This window comes from Uranotaenia lowii, chromosome 3 (genome assembly GCF_029784155.1).
Source record: "Uranotaenia lowii strain MFRU-FL chromosome 3, ASM2978415v1, whole genome shotgun sequence".
Classification (NCBI taxonomy): Eukaryota; Metazoa; Arthropoda; class Insecta; order Diptera; family Culicidae; genus Uranotaenia; species Uranotaenia lowii.
The window spans coordinates 185,410,460-185,435,061 of NC_073693.1; the positions used below are offsets into that span (position 1 = coordinate 185,410,460).

Here is a 24,602-nt window from a genome sequence, read left to right on the forward strand (position 1 = left end):
ATGTTACTTTTAGAGGTGTTAAAATATTGTTCTATGCATTAAAATGCATCAGTGCATATTTTTCTCATAATTTTATCGCTTGTCAATTTTAAGACAAATATGATTTTTTTGATAAATTCCATACATTTGCCGGATTTTTCCATAACTACTTTTCGGGGCCTCTTACTTACCAATACGTTGAAAGAGAGCGGAATGGCCTACCTTGTATGTTTCAAAATACTATGGTTGCGGCCAAGGTTATCATGACATCGAGCATAATGTTTGGTCGTGCGAGGTCCATCTTGTCGCTCCAACGAATTTCATAGACTCCGGTCGGGCCCTAGGAAAACCACCCTATGTTCCAGTGAGAGATGTGCTGCCTGTGATAGACTTGGAGTACATATTCGAAATAAACCTTTTCCTAGAAGCTATTGATCTTCGTCTATAATTCTTTTCATTTTCATATTTTCCTATCTATTCTCTTTTCTCTTAAAAAAAAGTGAACTAGAAGTAGGCAAACTATTGTAAAAAAACGAAACGAGTTTGACTCCTCAAAGCCTAAAGGTTTGAGCCGTTTCAAATAAAGAATTTATAAAAAAGAAGTAGGTAATTTGGATTTCATTTATTTATCGATTTTCACAACTTGTTATTGTTAAAGGGTGAAATCGTTTATTTAAAAAAACAAATTAAATTTCTTTTTCAAGTTTAATTAGTATAAAGTTCAGGAAAAATATTCAGTTAGGCTTCCGCTTTTCCAAACCCGAGTTGCCGGGCCTTAGGCTTAAACCCTGCCATCACATTTTGTACAGCCACCTTGTCCACCTTTTTCGCTGCAGAAAGCCAGTTTGCCTTGAACTGCTGCTCGTCCTTACCAGTTTTTTTTTTCTTCTTTAGGTTCCGCTTGACAATAGCCCAGTATTTCTCAATTGGGCGGAGCTCTGGCGTGTTGGGAGGGTTCTTGTCCTTGGGAACCACCTGCACGTTGTTGGCGGCGTACCTCTCCATGGCCTTTTTACCGTAATGGCAAGATGCCAAATCCGGCCAAAACAGTACGGAACAACCGTGTTTCTTCAGGAAAGGCAGCAGACGTTTATTCAAACACTCTTTCACGTAAATTTCTTGGTTGACAGTCCCGGAAGCTATGAAAATGCTGCTTTTCAAGCCACAGCTACAGATGGCTTGCCAAACCAGATATTTCTTCGCGAACTTTGACAGTTTCATTTGCTTGAAAATATCTGCTACCTTTCCCCTTTTGCCGTATAAAACTCCTTTCCCGGAAGCTGCTTTTAGTCGGCTTTGACGTAGGTTTCGTCGTCCATTACCACGCAGTCAAACTTCGTCAGCATCGTCGTGTATAGCCTCCGGGATCGCCCTTTGGCCGTCGTATTTTGTTTATCATCGCGATTTGGAGTCACTACCTTCTTGTAAGTCGATAGTTCGGCTCGTTTTTTGGCTCGACACACGGTTGTAGACGATACACCCAGCATATTTGCGGCATCTCGGAGAGAGAGGTTAGGGTTTCGCTTGAAACTACCGGCACCTCTCTTTGTCGTCTCAGCGGCTTCCGGTTTTCGATTTCCCCCCGATCCAGACTTCCTGGCTGTCGACAAACGTCCCCCAAACACTTTAATTACATTTGTAACGGATGATTTGGCAACTTTTAGCGATTTTTTCCAGCTTTGCGTGCGAGTAGCTCGGATTTTCGCGATGCGCGAGCAAAATTTTGATACGCTGCTCTTCTTCCTTGGACGGCATTTTGACAACTGAAGAATGAATCCCAAAATCAAAATAGGAGCAACATTCTACACACACACACACACACACACACACACACACACACACACACACACACACACACACACACACACACACACACACACACACACACACACACACACACACACACACACACACACACACACACACACACACACACCTTCAAAATGAAGGGTGTTTAGGTTTTTTAAATGCAAAATTGAAAGAAATACGTCAAGTTGATATTGACCAAATTTTGACCGTATCACCCTTTATACTAAAAAAAACTTATCTAGTTCTGAATGAAATCAAAAATTTTCACAAAGAAAGAAAATTTAAAAAATAACTATAGGTTTTATTTGGACGATGTTTGAATGTTTCAACTAATAATTTGTGGACTACTGCGGTCGATTGTGAAATGTAACACAGAGCCGTGCAGATATATGAATTTTGGAAAGAAAAAATCACTTCCAAAAATGGAATTACTTTGATCGAGCACGAAATGTAAATAGGAAAATATTCTAATTTAAATTTAAAAAACATGCCACTTTACGGAATGACAATTTTCATGAGAGAATTTATATTGGAAGCTCTTAACAAAACCTTCTAAAATCTTGAAAGTTTGTTAAAGATTAATTTTATATCAATAATCTTCGCAACTTCTTATAGAAGAGCTAAGTAGGATGGGGCATATTTAGATAGACGTGTTTTCTGGCAGAAAATGTTTTAAAGCTCCAAAATAAGAAGAAAAAATCTTAAAAAAGAAACTTTTGGAGTTTTGCGTTTCAAAGCTCCGCTAAATTGTGAGAAACTTAATTTAAGGATGCCCCATAAAGGAATCAAAACTTAGTAAAGTGATCCTGCAGGAAAAGTTTAGGCTTAAAAGCGGCACGATCTCCTAACATTCGGATAAATCGTCGAGATTTAATTGTATCAAGCAAGAGTCAAGACCTGATTGTCTATAAATGTGCTTTGGTAAGATTGTTTCATTTTGATCTTATCGAAAATTGAAGGGTTTCCCGTAGAAGTAGTAAGTCTGCGGAGTCAAACTGTCGCCTGTACAGATAGTCAAGTTTTAAAGTAAACATTAAAATTTGGACAATTCAGAAAAATTTAGAAGACAAAAGTTTCAACCATACATTGAGGACAGCTCATAAGTTTAGTTCACGTGGTTTGATTCAAGTTTCAAGCTTCTCAAGGGAAGATAAAAAAAGAATTGAGTTACATAAAATTATGCTTGGATTACTGGTCTCATCACGTTTTACTTTAATTATGCTTCCACAGCGTTCTACTGTTTTTTGCGAAGAAAAATAAGATATAAGTTAGTCGCCTTCACTTTCCACCAACAGTCGAATAGCACGTCAAATTCGAATTTATAAATAAAAAAGTGAGGTGGCAACGTTTAAATGGCCCTGTTAATGGATCAGCTAGGTAGCTAAAGCAAACTGACGACTAATAATCTCATTACGACTCGGCATTTCATTCCTTCTTGCCCCCTGACATATTTCAGTAAGCACTTTGAAAGTGCGCCGTTGATTCGCACTTATATTTATGCTTTTAAGCCGATCCCAACTGGGAAAAATCCCCATGTGTATTAAATAATTACTCTCTGTGAAATTAAACAATTTTAAAGTTATTAAGTATCATTCAATTATGTAGGGCCGGTTTCAACAAGCACTTTCTGCTTGCACCATATGGCTCCCAACTGAAAAGAAATTAAAGAAAAAAACTGTTTTTCTCATTTCGGCATACACCTTTTGGTTTTTCTAGGCTGATGTGAAGATAGCCGAATTCAATTTTTTAATCATATTTGGCTTCGTTAGCGATCAACGATTTCGTGAAACATCACTAAAGAAACCCATAATAAAAAGCACAGGTTAAATTGCTCGAAGAAAGCTAGCAACCACCATGCTCCATTGCTGTGCGGACAGTAAAATATGCTAATACCGAATGAATCCATTGACCCTCGCTCGTTCCCAGCATCACTAATATATAAAAAAAAAAAGAAGTAGAAGAAGAAGAAGGCCAAACCAAAAGATGCAACAAGTAAAAAATAGGTTTCCGGCACTGGGACAAGAATACGGAATAGATCCTATGAAAAAAAAATAAACCATTGTTCTGCAAACCCGGTCCCGAAAGAGCAAACAATTGTGAGAGATTTCAATTTTCCTTTTAGTCTACCGCGACCCAATCTATTTCTTAGAGTAGCAAGCAGTCTTCGCATTAGCAAGAAAAAACAGTTTACCAACTAGGTGCATTAACAAGAGTCAAAAAGTAAAATTGAAAAATTCAATCCGAGACACTTGATTATGAAGAGAGCGTTCTAAGAATAGAATCTGAACCAATCCGGTTTAGCCGGAAGAAATAATCACATCAACAACAATCCATCTCGCGCATCACTATATTTCTCAGCCTTAGCATATTGAAAGGATGTTTCGCAGATGAAATCGCGAATGTAGGTACCTATAAAGTTGACTATGTCGATAGCCGTTACTTTTATCTCCGAAGATGAGATTGTCGAGAGAGAATGACGTGGTCTATTTCCTGCGAATTGGAGGTATTGAACAACGTTTCAAACATCCTGTTGGTTGTTCAGGTTGTTGAACACTCTCTAGAATATTACCCCGCGGAAAATTTATCATAACGATTAAAATACATTAAAGCAATTCCTACAGGTTTCAACAAACACTAGGACCGGAAACTCATCTTTTTGCTCACCGATTCCCCAAGTTACAAAAAACATAGTGTTGTCGTGTTATCGAGTTGTTGAAAATTAACGTAGAATAAAACGAACTGTTTGCTTAAAAATGAAAAACAGTTATTGAAAATTAGCACAGTGAAACTTGTTTAGAAACATAGCGAAGATTGCGGGTTCTACCGGTGAGCTGTTGTATCATTTTCAAGAAATTCATGATATTTATGGCTTATGTTCTATTCTTCATTTTCTTTGACCCTCATGTTTCTCTAAACTAAAATTTTCCTGCACTTTGAAAATTTGATATTGATTACATATCGTAAACGGAAGGAACTTTGATCACTACACGGAGTAACATTGATCAACAACCAACAATTTATGTATTGTTCAAATTTCAAATTCCTAAAAATATGTACAGTACCATTCATAATTGTATAGAAATTGTATGCACGCGTACTGTCACTTCGACTTTGAACTTCCATAACTTTTTTACTCTGATGATATTTGTTGGCCTAAAACAAACTCTGCTGCTGATGAACTGGAAGCACTTTGAAAGAAATGATCGACTTTACGCGAAATTTTAATTCTTCAGCTTTGAGTGAGAACAGTTTCTTTTGTTTATTTTAAATTCATTTTCATTCAATCCTAAAAAACACATAGGTACACCCATAGAAGAGGTAACAGAAATCCAATGCCTTCTTAGCAAATCTCTGTGCCGATAATGCTCTGAAATGTGCACTGTGCCGAAGACGGTATGATGTTTGAAAAACTGTAACTGGCATAAGGACTCGGCTTCTAACCAAAATTATGCATGACCACTACATTCAAGCGAAACAAGAAAAACATTTTATGGGATTATCGATTAGAGTTAAGATAAAAAAGTTATTAGGCTTCAAAAATGAGCTAACTTTTATAAGGATGGTATTCATCACTATTAATGAGTCGGGGCGGTGGAACATATTGACGCCCCATTAACAGTGATGAATACCACCGTTTAAAAAGTTAGCCCATTTTTGAAGCCTAACAACTTTTTTATCTTAACTCTTATCGATATGCAATCTTCGGATCAAATATTTTTCATAATTTGGAGTTTAAGCAAAACCGTTTTTGAAAGAAATCGGCCGACGGGAACCAAAGTTATTGATGAAAAACTGGTTTTTCGTGTTTCTCCCGAACAAAATGTCTCAAAATCCCATACGAACTTCAGGCTCGTTGAGCGACCCCTTCCCGTGATCCGATCTGGCCCAAATTTGGCATGAGATCTTGTACTAGGCCTAGGATCAATTTTAGCCTGCAGCGCATAACTTTTTCAAAAGTCGGGTCATTTGGGGCACTCTAATATACATGCGTAGGTAACTCAAAATGTGAATATCTAGTTTCAATTGAACAAAACTAAAAATAAAAATTCTGTTATTTTCAAGCTTTGAATGGCTTTGAATAGTTGAATGGCATCATAAATTTTTCACCAAAAATATTATGGTAGAGGCTTCAAATGAGTTGGGAGATCAATCGTACCTCAAACTACGAAATTGGTTTCTGGTTAAACATTCAATTGTAGCTACACCCAAAGAAGAGGTAACAGAAATCCAATGCCTTTTTAGCAAATCTCTGTGCCGATAATGCTCTGAAATGTGCACTGTGCCAAAGACGGTATGTTTGAAAAACCGTAACTGGCATAAGGACTCGGCTTCTAACCAAAATTATGCATGACCACTACATTCAAGCGAAACAAGAAAAACATTTTATGGGATTTCGTTCCTATTGGATAATCCATCCCAGAAACAAGAAAATAAAAATAATAACCACAGCGCCGTGGGGAGATTCGAACTCAAATCATCATTCAAATCGTCTTACCAGTCCGACATCTTAACCAATCTTAACATCTTAATCTCAATTCTCTTTTTTGGTATTCGTACGCCCACTTCAATGATGAAGTGATGCAATTTATTTGTCAAATTCAATATTAATCCTTCATTTCCTACATGTACTATTCGAGCTTCATGCAGGACGAGGGAGGGATATTTGTCATAGACTTTCTGTCACCGATCAATCACAAAAAAAAACGCACAACGGCGGCTTCCCGGCGTTTGGCCTCCTTTCAATCCATTCGGAACGGTAGTGAAGGAAACGGGAAACCCATTGAATGAGAACTGTGTTTGCTTACTGCCTGCTATTACATACACACGCTACATATACACAGCCAGTGATGTCAACCTTCCAGATTTTGTCTGGATCTTCCAGACTTTTTGGATTTTTGCCAGACATTTTTTCAGCTTTCCAGACTTCCAGACTTTTGACATTTCTTCCAGACAATTCCAGACTTTTGGCTTAGGACGTAAATTGTTCTAAGAAACTATGAAAATTCAAAATAAAATGCAAATGCTTGAAGTTAAACGAACACAAACACAAACAGGATCTCAATGAAACATGTTTCCTCGAAGAGATTCCTTTTTCTTAACTCTAAGCGTACATCATTCGAAGATATGATGGCTAGCATCTTACAAATGCTAAAACCTCCAACCCACAGAAAGTGTACTATGTAAGTCTGTGCTATGTATGCCGTGACCGGGATTCAATCTCACTCCCGTTGGCTTAGAAGACTTGAAGGCTATCCTCTACGCCACGGGCTGCGACGGGCTGCGAGTTGTGCGTTAAATTGAGAGTCAAATAGAACACGTAAGTGATAGTGCCTGAAACAAACGATTTAGTGGCTATCTGCAACATTGGGATCTGGCGACCAAAAAAAAAGGTCACCACCTTCCCAAAAGTACAAAAGTAAGCTATTCCAGACTTTTCCAGATATTTCCAGACATTTTTTCAAAATCTTCCAGACTTTTTCGAAAAACAGTTGGCAACCCTGTACACAGCTGCTAAAGCCGGGCAGCTTGGCCGGTGCGTGGTTGTTTGCCGGTGAATTGAAGGAATGCTTTTGTTGTTGCTTTTGCTACATATACACGCACAGCTTAGCCGTGGTTGTTTGCCGGTGGATTGAATTGAAGCAATGTTTTTTTTTTGTTGCTTTTACTGCATACAAACGCACAGCTTAGCTTGGCCGTGGTTTGCCGGTGCCGGTGGACTGAATTAGAAGGATATTTTTGTTGTTGCTTTTGCTACATTCACACGCACAGTGCTCGGTTCGCTGGCTGCCTGGTGTTGGCCGGTATTTATTTCCATCCTTCTTCGTCTTGTGATGCGATAGGGAGGGACGTGCAAACGTTTTTATTTTGTTTCTTTCAGACATACGCAATTTGGTTAACTTGGGAGATTAATGCCAGTGGGAGCAAATCGAATCAGCACCGGTCGCGTTATCTTCTTGTACCAATGATGCTATGTAATTGACTACACGCCATTGGCACAGAGGCTGAATTTTGGGTGTAGTCAAGACGTTCGAAAATTTTGCGATAACCAATCAGGCTTTATACTTCTTACCAGAGTAAGTGTTTCAGATGTTACGAAAAATGAACACCTTCGAGAATATTTAAAAATAATGAAAAAAAAAGTTATCAAAGCTCCGCCAGTTTACGGTATTAAACTTTTGTTTGTCCTAGAGTATCTATTTTAGAAAGAGATCAAACCATCTTAGGGGTTCACTAGACCCAGATATTGACAGATAAATGTAAACATAACATCAATTTGATTCAATCGCGAATGTCAGATGTAAAAAAGACTATTTTTCACAAATTAAGAACTAGCTCATAATAAAAATGACAATGTGGAAACTGATCTGCTAATTGCATGTTTGAACTAGGTAAGTTAATTTTTATCAATCAACTTAACTGCCTGAGTTCAGTTCTTTTTATTTTTGCTCTGTAGATTTTTGCTAAAGTTTAACAACGAAAAAACAGCGAGTAAAAAATAAAGGTGTAAAATTCATACAATTTGGTTACAAGTTGGTTTTTTTTTGTACAAAACTTTACTGATTGTTCCAAAAGAATATAAATCAGGATAATTTGGAGTTTGCCTTACAACCGAGCACAGAATAACTGGCATTATTGGAGAAAAAAACTGACAAAACTGTGAATAATCATCGTTTGTGGAATATGCCGTGTGTTTTAAGTGTTTTATTCTATAAGTTTTCTAATATTTTTTTAGAGGGTTCGTTGTGCTCTTAGCAAAAGTTGAGTCAAAAAAGTTTTGAAAACCACTTGACTTTTTTTTTCAGTCAAAAAATCTTATTAAAAAATTTCTAAATTCTGAATGCAACATTTCTTAGTTCTCAATTTAAATTGTAATTTTAAATCTAGATTCAAAAGTTTTTGATCTGAGTTCTAAAAATCCAAATCACAAAATGTGTTGTTTTTAACTTCTACCTCGAGTATTGTGTATTTTTTATGTTTTTTTTTTAACATCATGACCATAAATAATGTAAAAAAAGTGGTGTAAACCCGCACTTTTCAATCAGTGAATGGTCAAAATTGTTTCAGTCACACTAGAAAATTTTTGGAAAGTGGATAGGAAAATTGACGTTATTTGACACATTTTGGTTTCTTCAGATTCTCAAAACACGAAACACAGAATTTTTTAGAATTTCTTACACCGAAACTGAACTTTGCATTGGAATACGATTCTATTATCTTCGCAATTATTCTATCTTCGCAACAAAACTATATTCACCAGAAATGCAATTTCATATCGGTTCTATTGAAGTAATTATATAAGCGCTGTGATGCTCTACAAAAATATCTGTTTCAGGTGTTTGAAGAATTGGGAGTACAAAAATAGTGAAAATATCAAGTGAGCTTGGTCTTTTACTGTTGCTCTGCAGTTGATCCAGGGGTACAACACATGTTGTTCTGGTTGTCAAAAATGTCCTAAAAGAGCGAAAAAACAAGAGGGGAAAGGACAGTTCTACATGCATATGTGGATTCGCTTCAAACGGACGGAAGGCTCGAATAAGACTTCTGGTAGGTAGCTGTGGTGTATGTATTTATTTTTTACACCTGATTTCCGCTTCAATGATCAAGATATGAAGGGCCACGAGGAAGAAAAAAGAATTAAAATGTTTATACCTGACGCCAGTTGCAGCGCGTGGCAAGAAGACCCATAAAAACCGTTGAGAAAAAAACGCATCCTGGGCTCTGGCAAGATAATCGCTGTCGGCTAGTCGAAGGTACCCCTCCTGTACAGAATTACATATACGAACATTTTTTTTCGATCCACCCTTATTGCTGTACAATTTTATTCGAAAGGGAAATTTAGTAATTTAGCATCACAGTATACAAATTCCCTTGAAAACATTTAGAACTCTTCTTAACTGCCCAAGTAACCATTAAGCCCTGATAAATGGCCCTAGTTTGGCCTTATAGTCGGTTTTAGAAAATGCTTTACTGAACCTTCTAACTTTATGCCCCGCTTTAGGGCTGATCAAAAGCCACTTTTGGCCTGTATTTCGGCTCATTAAGTGCCTATAGGAAGCTGTCAAAAAGAATTTCCCAGTGGGTACAACCCACTGGCTGAAAAATAAACAAAGAAAAAAAACTTTAGGTTTTGTCTTTTTCCCTCAAATTTTTTTGTTATCCTATCTCAATTACTCTTTCTTTCCACAGCTGTTTATTTTTTCTGCCGAATGGTATATTTGCTACAGAAGCAGGATTCGAACTCTAACCATCTAACCACCCTTGACACAGATGTGCTTAGCGATCATCGGCGCCTCTACGCATATTACTATTTCATCCATGCATGTTTGCTGGGGAATTTTACCTATTTAAATTAAAATGCCCAAGTGACCCAATCAATTATCTGAGCTCAAAAATGGAAAAGATGATTCATTCCTGAGTGATAATTAACAAATGAGCTATCTAAAGGAAGAGATTAAGCATACAACATAATATTACTCAAGTGAAAAACAACTTTATATTTCCATTCTTTTAGGTTAACCCAGGACAAACTTTGCACAATTACAAATTCACACTTTTTATTCGAAAAAACAAAAACAATTCTCACTATAAGATTAGCACAAGATTTACACTAGGAGGACTCCAGCTTGTTTTATTTTCTCGTTCGGCACCTTTCCGAGGGTTTCGTTGCCGATGCTGCTTTACCAGGCTCGAGCGAAGATTCACTTCCGCAGATAATTTTCCGTTGTTATTCGGTTTCCTTTTTTGGATTCCTGTTAGCTGACGATCCGAATCCCCCAAAAAGTCCCGACTCAGGGCCATGGGAAATGATTCGAAAACCTGAGAAAGCACTTTTTAGATTAAATATCATCCACCATTGACAGCTTGTAAGGGACCAATTACCTGTAAAAATTTCGCATTGACGATGTCCTGAGAACCTTTTTATGACCAGAGATCGTCTTCTAATTCGGTTACCTCGTACAAGCAGCTTGTCCTCAGATTCAAGGTTCTTATTTTTGGAGAATAATTTTCCCAAATTTTTAGATTTTTTTTTTTTCATTGAGTTCTGTGGGTGCAGTTTGCACCAGAGCAAAACAAATAACATTTGACATTTGTATTTGGCACTGAGGTGTTCAGTGCTACAAAGCCCTAAAGCTGCAATACAGGCTGATATGGTGCTTATTTCAGGGCTTTAAGCTCACAGTGCCTTTAAGCATTTGTAAACATCTTTTACGACTAAAAGGCACTGAAGTGCTTTTTTTTGGCCCTTATGTGGCTTACAACAGTGCTTACTGGTTTGCTGGGTGTTTAACCAATTGCTTCAAAATCGGGACATGAACAAAATTGCCGATCATGGCGTGAGGTGTCGACCATCAGAATATCTTAGAGACTGCAACAGTGCAACACTTTTCTTTAAGCAGATTAGTTTCCATCATAATCGCATTATCCGGTTTGTATAGCAAAGGAAACACTGCGCTAGAGGATTGAAATATATATGTATCTCTCACGTCCACGTCACGATGATAAAATCAAAAGGTAAAAAAAAGTCAAAGAAATGAAACATCGATTTGGTTTTAGTTTTAAGCGATTTCGTGCATTCGAAGCCCACTTTTTAAAAATCCAACTCATTTCCATTTTGGGAAAAGTTAAATATACAGCGTAAAATTCAAATGCTGGGAACGAATATTACACTTCTGATCTTAAGTGGAAACTACTCTTCAAGCGTGTGGTAGAAGACTAAATTCCGAATTCTAATAAAGATGCTTATTTTCGATTCTTTATACTTATTCTCTGTCCCGACCGCTTACTATTTGAAAGCTCATTCTAAATTCTGAATCCAAAGTCTCGATTTGAATTCAGATGCGGAGCATAGCTCGATTGACTACCCGCATCACCTCAATTATTCTACATAAGACACATTGGCGAACTAGATAAGAAAACGACCACGCGGTAGTTTGTGCTGAGTTATGAAACTTTCAGAAAGTAGAGCGCTGATGTGGTCTAGTGGATAGGCTGGCGCAAGTCTGGTAACCCAGGCGTACTGGGTTCGATTCCCGGTATCGGCAAGAAAACTTTTGGGTTCGAATCCCATAAGTTGCCGAAAGGTAAGATGTGTTCAATTGTATAAATAACTAAATGTAAATATTGAGTACATTTAGGGAATGCATCTGGGGTTTAATCTGAAGAGACTATTGCAAGCGGAGTGGATTCCCAAGTAACCAAAAGTCACATATTTACTTGAATGAAGTTGAAAGTTACATATTGGCTGAGAAAGAGAATCAACTGCCCAATTCCCTTGAGTGAACTTTATGTACTCATTGATGAACCTGAAAGTTGCAAAAGTGATTAATATGTACGCTGAATGTGACTTCTTTTGCCCAATTCCCATAAGTGAACAATATGTACTCATTAATAAACTCTAAAGTTGCATAAGTGATTTATATGTACGTTGTTAGGGACTTACAACGTCACATAAAATCACATAAAGGGCACAGAAGTGCTCAAAACGGGATTTACTAAGTTACAAAAAGTGAATTGAGGCGCTTTCTTCCTGACTAGCTGGCTGTCTGGTTGGGCATGTGTGCAATCATATCACATCATAGGCGTGGTCCAGTGGTAGCGTGTTCGATTCTCACCACGAAGGTCGGGGTTCGATCTCCAAGCCGGGCAAGTTTTTTTTCAATATGTAACTTGATATTTGAGTCACCATTCGCGATGCGATATATGTAGGAAAGAAAGAATTTTAATTTAATGATTAATGGCATTTCGGTGAATTATACATTCTAATAGGAAGAATTTCAAATGAAAGTAATGAAAATTATAGACGGATAGATTAGATTAGGAAGCATGAAAGGTGTTGAAAATGAGCCAAGAGCGTGATTTGAGAAAACTTCTTGCCGCACAAGACCATTTGTCCCACATCGTATTATTGTCTTCCTTTTGTCCGATCGGGGTACGAAAAAACACGTGCTTCGATCCATCCATGTATCATTGTATAGATCAATGCAAAATCAGCCTATCGACTTTGCTTCTTCTAGACAATAATACGATGTGGGACAAATGGTCTTGTGCGGCAAGAAGTTTTCTCAAATCACGCTCTTGGCTCATTTTCAACACCTTTCATGCTTCCTAATCTAATCTATCCGTCTATAATTTTCATTACTTTCATTTGAAATTCTTCCTATTAGAATGTATAATTCACCGAAATGCCATTAATCATTAAATTAAAATCATAAACCAGCGGTGATAAAACTGTTAACACAAACAGAAAGAAAGAATTGCCAATTGAACAAATCTCGGCAAACCGCAATTTGTCGAGTTTGAAATCCTGCACGTGGCATCATGGCGGCACCATGTACTGAACATAGTAAATAATCATGAGAAGGTGATATGAACCGATGCCAAGGGTGCGATTGAGATAGAGAGAGAGTTTTTTGCTCATTTTACGATTTTCGGAAGCTGAATTAAAAGGCCGCTGGAAGCTGAATAGAAGGTTTTTAAGACTTGTTTTTCAACTTGAATGTATCAATAAGAACTTAAATTTTGAGCTGCATAGAACGTATTTCATATCAATGATGGAGCTGTGTAAGCTTTTTTGCACCTGTTTTATGGGACTTTTGGTTGCTTGGGTTGCCAACCATAGTAGACCTCTAAAAGTTGGAGCCTTCCCTCGACGAACCATCGGCCGTGGAGGCCCTAGAAGCAATTCGAAGGCCAAGCCACACAGACATAGGACCTTGCTACCGATGGGGGAACCATACATACAGTACCGTTCATAATTGTATAGAAATTGAAAGCACGCGCACTGTCACTTCGACTTTGAACTTCCATCACTTTTTACTTTGATGATATTTTTTGATCAAATTTTCTGCGTTAGATAGATCAACTATCACACTATTATACCACAAAATTTGAGCTTTCTGAGGTTTGTGTGACCTGAGATACAGTAATTCTACGAAAATCGAACTTTTTGGAATTTTTACCATTCAAACTGCAATATCTCAGAAACTACGCTACATTTTTGGACTTTTTCCATTCAAACTGCAATATCTCAGAAACTACGCTACATTTTTTATTGAAATTTTGCAGAGTGATTGTTGAAATATGAAGTTAGCATGTCTGAAGTTTTTGAAAAGTTCTATCGATAGGATCAAAAGTTCCGCGAGGTACAATATTTCAGGCATGAATCTAGAAATGCGTTTTCTATAGAATTTTTTCAATAACATCCGCCAAAATGACCACATGTCTCGAAGTATTTCGTGATTTTTTCGAAAAACGGCATGTTTTGCTATTCTAGCGCAAAGTGTCATGGCGGCCATTGTTCAAGGCAAAAATGAAAATTTCAATTATTAGACTTTTGAGGGATGGGTATACCTAGAAATCTATATATTTAAAAAGCAATTTCTGTGGGTTTGTTTGTTTGTTTGTTTGTTTGTCCTCTATAGACTCAGCCGTCTTAAGAGCTAGAGAGCTGAAATTTGGCATGGATGCTCGTTAGGACCAGGAATGATGAAAAATGTTTTCAGAATTTTGGTTGACCCCTTCTGAAAAGGGGTGTCTTGTATGGATACAAGACAAATATTGTTTTTGCGTTTTTTTGGTGTTATTTATCGTCGGATCGTGATGAAAATTTGCACATGTTCACATGTTTGGTTTTGAAAGATAAGATATCGACTTCAGGTATAGAATTTGGGGTCAGGGGTCGGCTAAAGGGGTCGTCCATATTAATTTTTCAATATTTTTGTGATATTGACGTTAGTGTACATCGGATTGAAATGAAAATTTGCGCTCGGATGTTTTTAAGGACGGGTAATCGATTGCCGGTATCAAATTTTGTGTAAGGGGTCAGCCAAAGGGGTTGTCCGTATTCACTTTTCGCTATTTTTGCGATATTGACACACACGTAAATTTTTAATAACGTGCAAACGATTTCAGGTATCAAATTCAGAGTAAGGGACCGGCAAAAGGGGTCATCCATATAACCTTTTCAATTTTTTTTTTGTAATATTGACATAGGTACATAGGAATTATTAAGGACGAACAATTGATTCCAATTATTCAATTTTGGGTCAGGGGTGGCCGAAGGGGTCGTCCATATTAACTTTTCACTGTTTTTTTTTGCGATATAGAGCATTTCCTGAGACAGATGGTGGTAGGGTAGCATATTGTTTTTGTTTTGAAAAATGTAAACACCTACTGGTCGCCATTTTGAACTTGGGAGATCAGCACTGTTAAATTATTTCTTCAAAAGATATATTTTTTTCAAATTAACATTACATAACATCAACATTACCTTCAAATTATGTCATGTCTACATTTTTTTAATTCTAGCTAGTTTAAAAAATTAAGAATTATGCTTAACCATTTCTATTGCACCGCCAATTTGGTATGGTTGCTATCCGGCCATTGAACATGCGTAGTGTTGTTGTTATTTTTACCCTACCATCAGATGCCGAAAATTGTAAACATGAGAAATCAGCTGTTCGGTTGACAAGTCGGGAAATGCCTTATTGTCGTTATTATGCAATGGATTGGTTTGAAAATTTGCACACGGGAGTTTTGAGGGAAGGGCAATAGATTTCAGAAATCAAAGTTTGCTACTAAATTGATCGAGTCGAAATTTATTCACGGGGGTTGGGACGGTCTATTGATTTCTGATTTCAATATTTATATCAAAGGACAAAAAAGGGGGTCTTCCATATTAACTGTTAAATTTGTTTCTGCTACAATTACGTGAGATGGTATCGCATCAAGACGACAATTCATATACTGGGGTTTTTGGGCACGGTCAATTGATTCCTGATTGTTACGCAATGTGCGACCACGCCTCCATTATCAATCAGCCCCCATCAGAAGGCACCTGCACTGCTTTAAACCAATATAGAAAAAGAGATAGGACTAGGTAGACAGGAGAATGTAAACAATGATCAGTTCGGATTATCATCATGCAGAATTTTATCTGATACCTCACGTGTTGAACAATATTGTTTCATTCGAATCAACTTAAATTTAAGGCATTTAATTCGCTCTCAACTTACCAAGGTGTACTAAAAACCAAAACTAGACAGGGAATCGTGCTTTATTCAAAGGTAAAAACCATTTGCTGAACACTAATAGTGCTAGAAATGACCTTCTGTTCATCTTAGGATTTCCTTGGTTAGCCACTCCGTCTAGGGACGGAACGACTCACGATAACTATAACGTGTGACTAGGACTCAAAAGGTAACAACTGTTCATTTAATTTGCTACAAAGATTGTAGACCCTAAAACAAAATAACTTTCAAGTCAGGAGCTACGTTGAGTTAATCGCTGCTACCGTACTGAACAGGATACCGGGTACACGAAGATTTAGCAAAAAGAAACACTAAACGTAAGTTGATTGCAAACTTAGAAAGTAAGTTAAAAAACGAAAGGATTATTGAAAGAAAATTGTAATCTATTGCAGGAGAAATTTAACGGTTGTATTAAAACGAAACCTGTTTAAATTCACGGAAGTTTTTTCGATCTTGTTGCCTCTGACGGGAACAAATTAAATTTCTCGTTTATAGTCGCTTCATAATGGAAAGGTTGGGTTGGCCACAACTCCATTTCCTGCCAGATGAACTGAGGCCCCTTGAACCATCGACTAGAGGACGAAAAATCGGGAGTCTTATGCCACTTTGTGCCTTCGTCAGCAACGTTGCTTTTAGTTGGGACCCAGTTCCATTCGGAGAGCTCTGTATTCTCTAAGATTTCGCCGACCCTTGCTCCAACAAATTTGCTGTATTTACGATGATCTGACCGTAACCAACACAAAACGTCCCTGGAGTCCGTCCAGAAGAATCTTCGGGTGATTCGTATTCTGTGACATTCGCAAACATCTTTAGCGAGTCTCGCTCCGATCACGGCAGCTTGAAGCTCCAATCGGGGTATCGAAACGTATTTCAAAGGAGCAACACGAGTTTTCGACGTAATAATTGAACACTCGATTTGGTGTTTCTCTTTAATACGGAAGTATGCGACGGCGGCATATCCGTTCTCGCTTGCGTCGACGAAAACGTGTAGTTGAATTTCGTTGCAGTCGTTAGATGATGTGATTCGGCGGTAGCAGCGGGGTATTGAAATAGTGCTCACTTCTTGTAGTACGCTGAGCCAGATTAGCCATTTCTTGAACTGTTGCTCGCCGATTGGTTCATCCCAGCTGGTGCCACTTCGCCATATTTCCTGGAGTAGAACTTTCAAGTACATAAGGAAGTTTGACAGCAGTCCAAGTGGGTCATAGATTTGCATAAGTGTTCGCAAAACCTCTCGCTTTGTAGGGATAAGCGTTCCATGCAATAGTTCCTGTTTACAACGCGGTGGCACTTTGAAAATGAAACTGTCGTTAGACGTATTCCACCACATTCCTAACACTTTCTCTGTGCCCAACTCGTTAGGCATATTCAGGTCTTTCTGGTAGACAATACCCTCGCCCATGGACTTGATCACTTTCTCTGAATTCGATAGCCAGCCACGAATCTCAAAACCAGCTTGCGAGTGTATAATTTTAGCTGCCGAGGCGATTTGAATGGCTTCTTCTTCGGTTTCGACACTGAGCAACATATCATCTACGTACGTATCTCGAAGAATAGCCTTTACAGCTTCTGGATATTGCAATGAAAAACGTTCGGCATTCAAATTTTTCACGTATTGTGCGCAACTTGGAGAGCACGTTGCGCCAAAGGTCATCACTTGCATCACGTACGCAGCCGGGGGTTCTTCTATTTGTCCACTATTCCACAGGAATCGTTGGCAGTACTGATCCTCCTCATTCATGAGAACTTGGTGGAACATCTCACGAATATCACCTGTTACTGCAACCTGGTATTCCCGAAAGCGTTGTAGGACGTGAGGTAATGATACGACTTGGTCGGGTCCTTTGAGCAGAAAAGAGTTGAGTGACAAGTTGCCAACTTTTGCTGCTGCATCCCAAACTATACGAAGCTTTCCAGGCTTGTTGGGGTTGAGAACGGGAAATATAGGAAGATACCACGTTCGTCCTGGGTAGTTGTGTTCTTCTTCGACTGACAGCTTGCGTATGTATCCCTTGGTTTCGTAATCCGTAAGTTTTTGCTGTAGATCCTTTGCCATCTGAGGCTCTCGAAGCATGCGTTTTACTAGACATTGATGCCTTTTAATTGCCATTCTTCTGCTGTCTGGTAGGAGAACGTTATCATAACGCCATAATAAACCAGTCTCATATCTGCCTTCTTTGAGGATCGTTTTTGACTTCATTAAGTCTAAGGCGCGTGAATCGTCTTTAGATAGGAGTTGATTTCTTGTGGCTTGAATTCCCAAACTATCAAAGGAAAAATAGTCTTTTATAACAGAATTCAATGATTCACACTGGCAAATGTGGTAGTTAAAGGCTTTTTTCTCTCTCATAACCGCAGTTCCATTAGATAAGTTACAAGGACCATAGACTACCCAACCCAAACGTGTAAGTACCGCGGTTGGTTGGTTTTCGGGCCCTTCCCTGGAATCCAATGGATATTCTAATCGGATGTTATCCATTCCTAATAAGATTCTAGGTTGGATGTTGGTGTATGATTCGATTGAGACGTCAGATAGATAGCTATATCTTTGTACCAGTTTGGATGTGCACAAAGTTTGTGGTGGTAGACCCAAACTTTCGACGGTATGTACTTTAGAAAGAAGAACACGCTTGCTAGTTTCAGAACCCGAAATGTATATAGAGCACTTCATAGAGCCCGACTCATATCTACCCTGCCCAGCTGTCCAATTGATGCAAAGCGGATAGTGTTCTCCTTCAACGTTCAGCTCGTTCCATAGACTATGTTCCATGAGCGTGCATGTGGAGCCTCCATCTAGAAAGGCATAAGTGTCAATCGATTTTCCATTTCCGTGAACGGTAACTCGCACGTATTTCAGAAGAACATCATCCATTGTATGTTGATGGGTGTTACAAAAGGCGTCCTTTTGATTTGTTTCGTCAGATTTCTTATGCTTTTTATCATCGTGTAGCATCCAGTGATGTAGATATTTACAGCCATTTTTGTTGCATGCTACCTTGCGCTCACAGGCTTTGTAATGCCTCGCAAGACACTTTCTACAGATGTTTTTATCATGAATAAGTGTCCAGCGTGACTGAATTGACATATTCTGGAACTGAGTACAATTTTCGAGTTCACTACATGCTCCGAAACATGCAAGACAGGCCCTTTCCTGAACCTCTTCAGTCGACGTGGTGTGCAAATGTAAAAAGGCTCCTTCTTTTCTCGGTTTTCCATGCTGTTTCGACCAAGCCTCTGGTCTTGTAACTTTGCTACATGCATCGGATATTCTTCCAATCCAAACACTAAATTCAAACAGGGAATTCTCATTCGTTTCTTGGCGATGCAGAGCCCATCTCATTTTCAGTCCTGGTGGTAAAGAATCCACTAATTCCTGCACTAGAGTGGCATTGTAGAGACGTTCTTCCAGTTCGCATGCCTGAATGGTGGAGCATAAATTTTGAACTGCAATGCCGAAGTCAATTATTGTTTCAAAACGCTCGTCTTTCGGCATCGGTAGTAGTCTTACACGCCTGACCATTGTTTCAATGATGGATTCTGGGTTACCAAATAGCGTTCTCAATCGCTCAATAATAGCCGGAATGTTATCGGGATGCAGGAGTAGACTTTTCACGGCGTTTAACGCGCGATCGTGCAGAGACTTTTCCAATCGGTCCAAGAGCTCATTGTTGCCAAACGCACACATCTTGGACGTTCTTTCAAATGCTGCGATGAATCGTGGCCAATCCTCGGGATCTCCTCCAAATTTCGGCAGATCCTTAACGGTTTGTCTTGCTGCTAGCTGATTACTCGTTAACGGTTCTTCAGTAACGTTTATTTGATGAGGAAATTGAAGCGATGTTGTTCCTGGTCTACGTTGCGTTGAGTTAGAATTGAAATGTGGATATATACCGATCTGGTGGGAAGATTCCTGTGTTCCGGACACTCCGAATTTATGTCGAACGTCAGAGTATTTGGGAAGAGGAGTCTCGATTATTGGCTTCGGGTTCCTAGAATAACGATTTACATCCATTTCATTCAACCACTCGTCGATTTGGTGTTTAAATTCACGGAAGTTTTTTCGATCTTGTTGCCTCTGATGGGAACACTGATTTCAAATTTAGTAGCAAACGACAGAAAAAGTGATCGAACATTCGAAAATGCCTGACAATTGACATTCATTCAAACTGTTCATGACATATTCTTAATTAAAAGCGAAACGGAGTTCGTATGGGATCAGCTAGTATTTATAAAACAGGAACGTTTTAGTTTGTGATTTCTTGTTTCTTGTTCTTATTTTCACCCTGTGTGTTTTTATTTTCCCAATGGAACATATATGATCCACCTTAAAACGCAAAATTATCGAATGGATCATTAAATTAGCCTAAAAGTATGCATCTTTTGATCTAGAACTTGAGTTATAAATCAATATTTCTATTTTGAAAACGTAATAAACCTCATGGGAAGGAAAGGGTTTAATATGCTAAATTCTGTCAATTTTGCATATATTTGCACTATCCCACTATTATCTGAAGAGATTTGACGTTTCTTGGGAGTTGTAATATAAAATACAGCAAGTCCACAAAAATTTGACTACAGTTTGAACTGTAATATCTCACATACGATCCAGACTAATTGTGGCTCTTGAAAAATACAGAAAACATGTGTATTTTTTTTCAAAACTAATCTGTAGAAGAGTTAATAAGTTATGCAAGTAGAAAGAAATTACTCTGTCGGTTTGGGAAATCGTGGAACGCATTTTAAACCTAACCAATCTGCATGGACACTGGACACGCACACCCTCTCATCGAAATAGAATACGTCCTTCAGACATTCCGGAACATAGCTTCAAGTGCCACGTAACCAATTGGAACAAGATTTGCACAAATGTGCATGTAACTTTAAAATTCGAACAGCTCGAATTCCCAAGCCATATTCAGACGAAAGAAAATAACAAAAGGATCATATCTTATGTGGTGATCATTCTTTTCTGCTTTGATATCGCAATTTTTCTCAAAATAGAAACGTCTACCCAAACATGAAAAAAGTGACGGTTGGGCAAAAAAGAGAACCACAGCACGGTAAATATTGTATAAACAGCACAAGATTGCGGGGCGAAGGTCCAGCGGCTCTTCTCGTGTGAACCTGTTTGAGCCAACACAACTGGACCGGGACTTCAAACAGAGCAACGTTGGAGCTGGAGTTGGGAAGACAATAATTTCCATTTGGCTCTCAGCCAAGCCCAGTCTTCTAGACCTTAGAATTGAAGGAGAAAAAATACTAACGAGCCAGAAACAAGTTCGTACTGTGGGTCACTTTTAAACTTCCCTCGGGAAGTCTCCTATACACCTTGCCTTATCGTGGTCACCACAGCCATCGGAACAGGCCGACGACGAAGCTTTCGAAAGACGCGACCACAGATGTGTACCTACTTGTATTTGTGCAGCGCTGAAATTGCTTGCGGACTAAAAAGTGGCAGTTATTATTTCCTCTTTTTTTTATTCTTCACAAGCCTGAAACCTATCTACACTTCACTGGGAATGACGATCAAAGCTCTCGCATCGTTCGCATATTTTATGCTGTCCCTTCCTTCATTCCAGCCGAATCTATCTCTTTCATTGATACATAGGTAGGTAATAATATGGCTTGCTGGTGCAGAAGAACCTGATCCCGCCATGCCGCAACATCATCTCATTTCATCCAGGTGTATGGAACAATTTCCTGCTGAATATTTCATTTTCAGCAGAAAATTTGGAAAAAATATAAATCATCCACTCAATCTAATTTATATTAAACTGAGTTTATATTAATTTTCGGTATGGTGGTAATCCTAAGTTGTCCACGTTTATTCAGCCTGTTAACCCTCAATCGGCTAAACCGGTGTATATGTATCTTTATTTATTCTACAAAGCTTTTTTCCGATACTTACTTATGTTTTTTAATAATGCCTGTGAACATTTAGTGATAAAACAATATTTACTTCTATTTGGATACCTGATTTCGATTGATTCTGATAATATCAATATTTATGACAATTGAGTAACTTAATTTGCTACAATTTCCATAACTCTTAATTTAAATACTTTTGAGATTGAGACAGTTAATCTTCACACATTTCCTTGACAGATATGTAGCTCTCATCATATTTTATTAATATTTCTTAACTCAGTCAGAGATTTCCAGTTAATTGAAAAACAAAATTTCCAGCCTACATCACAGCTACATGCACTACTTTCATTTTAATGAATTTAGCATTCAAATTGTTAGGTTTCCAAAATTTTTTTGAGTAAAGTGTTTCTTACCTGTAATCAAGTGTTTCAGAATTAAAATCACGTCCAATAACAGTAGAAGCAATATAAACAGCGACAGTGACAGTTGATTAATCGGGGTTTTCTTCACAACGCGTAAATGATAAATTGGATTTTCACGATCAAGGCATCTTCATCGCAACGACGACGAATACGACGCAACTCCATCAACGATCGCAGTGCAACTGATTAAATAGCGAAAGCAGTTCTTTTTCTGAAAACCTTTTTCAATCGTTTCGTTTCCATTATTGTTTTGACCAAGGTATTCGTCAGCATGGAAGGATGCTTTCTCATTCTCCGGAAAGCAAATAGGAAGGTAGGTACCTAAATATGTCGGTTGATGATGAAGCAGTTGCTAACGTGTTCAGTAAAGAGGATAACGTTAGAGGGATTTGAATGCACGACACAGTACCAATTAGATTGCGAGAATATTGTCAATCCGGGTGAAAATCCGGAAAATCCTTATTCTTGTACTAATGTTTGACAACCCCGACACAGTAAAAATAACGTAGTAAATTTAATTCTAGCAACGCAGTACAAGTCTGAAGCTGTGTGATTGTTTCTAATCTATGTCGGTGTAAAAAAAAATTTGTAGAAAATGTGTTAGATTTCGATTTGAAATTTTTACGAAAAATGATTTGCGTAGCAGCATTCTCCGTTTAATCCTGAAACTTTAGACCCAGCGGGGTGAAATTTTGAAGAGATTGCAGAACGAACTTTTCAGTGGGAACCAGACATATCTCCAGTCCAAACTTTTTCGTTTAAAAGTCTATCCTGGATTTCCCGGAAAATAACAAGATCAAGTTGAGAAATTCAATGTCTACACAGTAAATTTTTGCCTTGATTTTCAGCATAAAAAAATTGCTGGAAATTTCAGCTATCCTAATTTGTGCTGGAAACCAGCAAACGTTTTCCGTCTTGGTTATTTTTCCAGCACTTGATCTTCATTGTTGAAAAACCAGCAATCGATCTTTTAACACTAAACATACCGACACTTTGTATATACCTATTCATACCGCGAGCGGTCAAATGACGGTTTACACTGTTTTCGCTAAAACTTTCTTGTTTCTCAACCGATTTCTTTAAAGTTTATAGTTTTGAAAAGCCTATAATGTGACTCAAATATGTTTCTCAGACAATTTTCAGCTACAATCAATTTTTTTAAAGTTATGTTAAGTCCAAGAAATTTTTTAATGAAAAAACATGCTTCAGGAAAATTGCTATAAATCTGTTCATCAGTGCTCGAAAAAAATTTCACTTAATGCATGAGAAAGCTGAAGTTAGAAGCTATATTTTGCACATACGGAAATTTTTATCAATTTTTTTTAAGATCATGACCACAAAAAATGTAAAAAAGTTGTGTAAAACCCGTACTTTTCAATCAATCAACCGCCAAAGCTGTTCCTGTTACAGTAGAAAAATATCAAAAAATGAATTGGAATGTTGACGTAATTCATCATATTTTGGCATCTTTAGATTTTTTAAAATACGTAATACATAATTTATGACGAATTTTCAAAGGTAGCTGTTTTTCAAATGTTTCATCAATTCGGATTTTTTATACAATTCCTACACCTAAATTCAGCTTTGCGCTGGATTTTGAGTATGTTATCGTAAGGTTTAGGCAAAAAAAATTATATGCAAATGAAAGAAAATTTCATACCGGTTCTAATGATGTAACTACATTGGCGGTGTGATGCTTGACAAAAATATAATAAATATATTTCTGAAAGTAAAACCAGAAAATTTGAGCGAATGCTCGTTTTGTTTTTTCGTTTCCTTTCACCCGTCTTCGTGTGCAAAAATACTTTGAGATATTACCACCCACTGCGCCCGTCTGCCAAGCAAGAATTTTTGCTGACTTTTCAAAATTCAGAAACTACCTCACTGTTTTATTTATCATATTTTTGTCAAGCATTGCACTGCCAATGCAGTTACATCACTAGAACCGGTATGAAATTTTCTTTCTTTTGCATATAATTTTTTTGCCTAAACCTTACGATAACATACTCAAAATCCAGCGCAAAGCTGAATTTAGGTGTAGGAATTGTATCAAAAATCCGAATTGATGAAATATTTGAAAAACAGCTACCTTTGAAAATTCGTCATAGATTATGTATTTCGTATTTTAAAAAATCTAAAGATGCCAAAATGTGACAAATTACGTCAACATTCCAATTCATTTTTTGAAATTTTTCTACTGTAACAGGAACAGCTTTGGCGGTTGATTGATTGAAAAGTACGGGTTTTACACAACTTTTTTACATTTTTTGTGGCCATGATCTTAAAAAAAATTTGATAAATATTTCCGTATGTGCAAAATATAGCTTCTAACTTCAGCTTTCTCATGCATTAAGTGAAATTTTTTTCGAGCACTGATGAACAGATTTATAGCAATTTTCCTGAAGCATGTTTTTTCATGAAAAATTTCTTGGACTTAACATAACTTTAAAAAAATTGATTGTAGCTGAAAATTGTCTGAGAAACATATTTGAGT

At 37.7% G+C, this 24,602-nt stretch overlaps 1 protein-coding gene across 1 annotated transcript in view; it reads right to left on the minus strand.

The window, feature by feature from the left end:
• Nucleotides 1–22,278, minus strand: part of LOC129757182 (uncharacterized) — a 48,968-nt gene extending 26,690 nt beyond the window's left edge. Inside the window, exon 1 of the mRNA XM_055754314.1 lies at nt 22,100–22,278. The gene's annotated coding sequence lies outside the window, so the exon portion shown is untranslated. The remainder of the gene's footprint in view (nt 1–22,099) is intronic.
• Nucleotides 22,279–24,602: the final 2,324 nt, after the last annotated feature.